Raw genomic sequence first — 5,946 nt, 5'->3', positions numbered from 1 at the left:
GGTGGCAGACTGACATCAAAAAGAGTACGATCATAACCTATCGGGAGAAAGGAGAAAAAATTTCCGAAACTTTATAAACTGTTAGTATGACACAGTGGCTAATAAATGCTATACATGTCAAAACAGCGCCATCCAAAACCGCCGCCGAGGCGACTAACGTTTACCACAGGCCATAGCTGACAGGGGTGAACAGCTGCTGTGGAAATGTGTACGGGCGAACAGGCGTGCAGTTGCTGAGGAATTGACCACCCAGATGAACAAACATGCTATCAACAGTGTCTCCTCAACGAATGTTCACCGAACGTTGTTGGATATGGGCCTCCACAGCAGGCGCCTAGTTTATGCACCCATGCTGAGTGGTAATCATCGGCGACGACGGCTGGAATTTATACGCGAATATCGCAACTAGACATCCACTGAGTGGCCTTTTCAGAAGTGCCACTTTTTATGCTCCACCGGACAGATGGCTGTTGGCGTGTGGCGTGTTCGCCCTGCAACAAACGTGGGGGGGGGGGGGGGGGGGGTACAGGCCGGAGGAGGTAGCGTTAAGGTCTGGGAAATGTTCTCGAGCGTACTCTGGGTGATTTTGTCATTCTGGAAGGCACACAATGGATCAACACAGAACTCCATCTATCCTTGAGGCCCATGTGCACCTCTGCATGCACCTCGTTTTTCCTCGGCTCGGTGGCACCTACTAGCAGGACAATGCAACGTTGTAAAGTGGGTGTAATTTCGCACCTTACAAGCACTCATCTACATACTTTGCCATAATTTACAAACGGAATCAGTTATCATTTGATAGGTTGTACATCGTATATATGAATATTTAAAGAAGTCTGACATTGTCACATACACCTTGTAAATACTTGTTAACGCTTATTGCATGAAAGGTGACGGAGTGTCTTTGTTATCAAAATGGTGGAGTGAATGATTGCCTATACTAGTAGAGATTGGAACACTAGTGAAAATGAAACAAGCCGGCCGGAGTGGCCGAGCGGTTCTAGGCGCTACAGTGTGGAACCGCGCGACCGCTACGGTCACAGGATCGAATCCTGCCTCGGGCATGGATGTGTGTGATGTCCTTAGGTTAGTTAGGTTTTAGTAGATCTAAGTTCTAGGGGACTGATGACAACAGCAGTTAAGTCCCATAGTGCTCAGAGCCATTTTTGAAATGAAACAGCAGACGTAACTCAAGTCCTGCGTGGAAAAGCCCGCACAGGTGTCTTGGTCCTTCTTAACACAGGAGTAGCCAAGACCAACAGTCGGGGCACCTGAGCGCTGAAGCACAATACAGCGGCATCCAGCCGGCATTGTAGCGAGGCCGGAAGGATAACCGGATAATACTTAAAAAACTCTGAAAATCTTGGACGCCACAGGGAGGAACGAGGAAGCGTTGCGTCGGAAATCACGCAGGCTGGGTTATTTCTGAGGATTTTTACTTTGAGAAGCGTACCATTGTATGAATTCCTAATTAACGGGTATAGGTATTTCCTCGCAAACTTTCTGTGCTGGGCGACAAAAGACTAAAATATGGTTAGTCGGCGTTCGAAAGAATCCGTAGAGAGGGAGAATATTCCGTGGTTTCGAGAATATGATTCGCCTTCTGCAGTTACGAGGGAGGGGAGCTGAGCTTTGCTGGGAAGCCAGCGGTGGAGAGAGAGAGGTCTTCCGTTTTGAGCGCTCGTGTCTGATGGTCGCTCAGTATCAGCTTTGTTGCTACAGACAGACTTGTTGTCTTTGCTCTCAGGAGATTTTATAGTTAGAATGGTTAGGTACTGTACTGTTGCGAACTTATATGTTTCTGGACTTCGCCTCCAGGTAGGGAGTGATTGAGATCACTTCTGGCTATACTCATGTTGAGACGTTGTCTCAACTCCGTCCTTGTGGCTGGGAGTTCGCGTTTCTCACAGAGAGGAGAAGATTATACTAGTCAGAGGACCGTCTTCTGCTATACTAGTGTTTGAATGAGGTTTTTTTGATATTTTGTGGCTGGAGTTAATCAGTCGTCGCAGGCGTGTACGAGAACCGTTACTCCGACGCACCAGACGGAGTGTTAATTGCTTTGGCTTATTAGGGCTATGAAGCTAAACAGCTGTGGTCACGTAAATTTTATTTCCACTGAGGTTGTACACCACTGTAGATCATTTTTGAAAGTACTGTCTTCTAGTGTTTGATACGCAGATGATGTCAGTCATCTCGCGTTATTTATATTATATCGTGCAGCCATAAAAAGGGGTAGATTTGGGCAACTGACCAATCATATTAGTTAGGAAATTCATTTGTATCTCTTTTTGTCCATTGGACATTGATATATAAATATTTGTAATATATGAAGGGGTTTTAATCTGCGATAAATGTATAAGCAGAAACAGCATTTATCATTTTGTAGTTACTAGTTCCCTTAATCATTCTTTTATGTTTATGTTGTAATCTACATGTTAAAGAGTAAGACGGAGGAGATAGTATCACCATTAAGAGATCCTAATATCTGCTTCAGGGGATAGTCAGTCAGAGCCAAATCTTCGTTTTCGCGTTCAGTATTTTCCGTTGCGCACATTCATTTTACACCCTGCTTGGGTAGCAAAAAAAAAAAATGGTTCAAATGGCTCTGAGCACTATGGGACTTAACATCTTAGATCATCAGTCCCCTGGAACTTAGAACTAGTTAAACCTAACTAACCTAAGGACATCACACACATCCATGCCCGAGGCAGGATTCGAATCTGCGACCGTAGCAGTCGCGCGGTTCCGGACTGCGCGCCCAGAACCGCGAGACCACCGCGGGCTTGGGTAGCATCTTGGAACGTGTCACACATCTTGTAATGTATGCTCGTGGTTCGAAGAGCACCAGGAGGACTCTCCTGTACTCCCCTGGCCACTGAACTCACCAGATTTAAACACAGTTGAGATATGTGGGACCACCTCGGTCGAAATGTTCGCATCATGGATCCTCACCTGAGAAACAAAGCGTGACTGACCACGGCGTTTGAGTCAGAATGGGTCTACACCTCTGTCTCTACCTTCCAGAACCACATTAGCTCTCTTCCTGAACGCACACGTTGCGAAAGGTAGTTATTCAGGCATCTGACAGGTAGCCACATTAATGTGATTGGACTGCACACAAATGCCAATTCATGAAGATAATGACTGGATGCTGGCATGAAAGCGATCGCATCCATGACATGCTCTAGGGATGGCAATACAGGTACCAGGCAGGTCACTCAATGATACATAAATTCCTGAAGGCGTTTGTGATGTTAAATGAAATGTTGTGTTTCGCATTATCTTGCTGGAATACCCCATTTGGTACCCAGGTCATGAAGGGTATGAGAATAGAGTTACCATTCATGCCACATGCTGGCGAGCATTCAGCTTCCCCCTCAACAATTACCAAACCAGACATGTTGACATTTCTGTTACATCTCCGCACCACCATTACAGGAGTTGGAGAGGTACAGACCTTGACAATCTCTGTTTCCTGTGACCTTTGAACACGCCGTCTACGCCTACAGACTCGTTGGCATCGATCTGACCACCAAAAATAGAAGCGATATTCATCGCTACACACCATAGAAGGCCACTCAGTGTCCCAGTTGATGGTGACTCAACACCATGCAAGTCTCTGTTGTGTTGCGTGTGGTGTGGTGTCGACGGTGGCGACGGATGGCAACACTAAGTCTCAATCTCTTCCCAAGTGTTCACGGAGACACATGGCCCATGTTGTCATCCAGTCAGAGCTCTATGATCCTCTCGTTGATATCGTCCTTCGGGAATGATCCGTCCGTACCCTCTCTGCTACAGTGTTGCTCTGCATCCACCTGGTCATCGCTCTCTCTACAACCATTGTACTGCAGCTAACTGTCTGTGCCATCCGTCGATACGATGCTCCCTCGCCACTCATGCCAGTCGTTAGACTTTGCTCAGGAAGGACGGCGATAAGCTGGACGTATGCTGTGTTGCGATGTCCACCTCAAAATTTCCAGAAACATTACTCACACTTACACCCTTGGCCAAAATATTGAGACCCTAGGTAATTTTGAGTGTTGTGAAAAATAAGAAAATTAAATAAATAGAAACAATCTGTTCGAGTTTATATTTTGTGGGCCCACCTTTTGCCCTTATTACAGGAGAAATTATTTTTGGTAGAGAGTACACTAGCTTTTCACAATCTTCGGCACTTGTGACGTTCCACTCAAGGCGCAGGTGATGTTTTAATTCTTCTTTTGACTTAATTGTGTGCCGCTTGACTTTGCGCTTCAATAAACCCCATAAATACTCTATGGTGTTCAAGTCCGGTGATTGGGAAGGTCAGTCCAAAAGCTCGATGTTATTTTCTCGAAGCCAAGTCATTGTGCGGACAGATTTATAGCAGGCTGCGTTATCGTGCTGGGATTTAACGCCATCCATGTTTGTATCGCCAAAAAGGGTAGTAAAATGGAGCAGTAAAGCAGATTCTAAATCGTCTGTGTACTTTGTGGATCCCACGCGGCCTTCCTATTCGAGCGTTTGTCCCACTTGTGCAGCACTCATCCTGCCCCTAATCATGACACTCCCTCCGCCGTGTTTTACCCGCAGGTACCACAAACTTTGGGTACTCATCGGGCGACTGTCATAGGTCACGCCTGGTGTACCAAAACTCTGATAAGTAAATATATATTGTAGAGAATTGTTTCATGAGTTTTTAAAGTAATACATTTTGTTTTAGACCGAAATTGGTATGTGTCGTTACAGCATCAAGTTGACGAACCCATCCGAATGTTTGCTACGTCAGACCACCCGATATTTGACCAATCTTGTTCGCTGAACGTTTGCTGTTTTAGAGTCCACTTATTCCGTGCCTTTCCATTTTTGTCAGAGAGCCGTGGCTGCTTCCTGTCTTTAAAGCCCTTTAGACCAGCTTCTTGAAGTCGTCTACTAGTGGTGCGAGCAGATATTATTTCGTTAAAACTTTCAGACAACTAAGCAGCGAGGTCTAAAGAGGTTTTATTCAAATTTTTAACGACTCTTTTATTATCTTTCGGTCCTCACTGTCTGGTGTGATCCGCTTGCGCCCGGTTCTGGGCCTCTTAACATGCGACCCGGTCACGGAGAATCACTCGACAGCATATTGCACATATCGTCGTTAACATTTCACAGTTTTCGAAATCTCTACTTGCCATTTCCCTTGCTCATACAAAAGCTTTATCTGCACTCGTTTTTATGAGATAGGTTCGTTTCTTTTAGCCGTGTCGCCGATGTCGCAGATCTAAACAGGAAAAGAGCACTAGATTAGTGATGTGTGTCCACAACGAACGAATGTGGCGAACTGATTACTATACAGAAAAACATTAAAATGACAAATTTTATTACATCAGATGTTTTATTGATGGCTTTGAGATGGGTAATTGTTTTTGGTCTTTTTCAAGGCTGACAAACTACTTTTTAAAACAGGGAGTTTATCTGCTGTTATATATATCACACAAGTGCAAAATTTCTAAGGTGCCCAGTACTTTTGGCCAAGAGTGTAGTAGCCATCATGTACTCACACTATTCTTCATCTGTGTCAATGGAAAAGAAGCTCGCATAAGGGTGCAATATTAGTCAACATACTCCATACGCATGGAGCATGGAAATACTGTGGTAGCACTTTGGTAGCTTTCTGTCAATGTTTCCATTTACGTGAATGTATTTTGCTGCAACATTTTTTCGTTCATTGTTAATGAAAGTGCAATGTATCAAACTCGTGAAGAGGTTGATTGCATCAACAAAGACCTGCAGGACATGGCATTTCAGAGTATACTGTCCCGTTGACACTAACAACGGGGAAGGCCTCAGACTCGGCCAACCGATTCGGTTCAAATTTGGCATGTCGATTGCGTACAACCTAAAACGAAGGAATCTAAGATGTTTTGGGTCAACACCCCCGCGTTTTTGAGAAAATCATCCCTAAAGGTTATGACGAGCAAT

The sequence above is a fragment of the Schistocerca piceifrons genome, chromosome X, assembly GCF_021461385.2.
Source record: "Schistocerca piceifrons isolate TAMUIC-IGC-003096 chromosome X, iqSchPice1.1, whole genome shotgun sequence".
Taxonomy (NCBI): domain Eukaryota; kingdom Metazoa; phylum Arthropoda; class Insecta; order Orthoptera; family Acrididae; genus Schistocerca; species Schistocerca piceifrons.
This window is presented reverse-complemented; position numbering follows the sequence as displayed.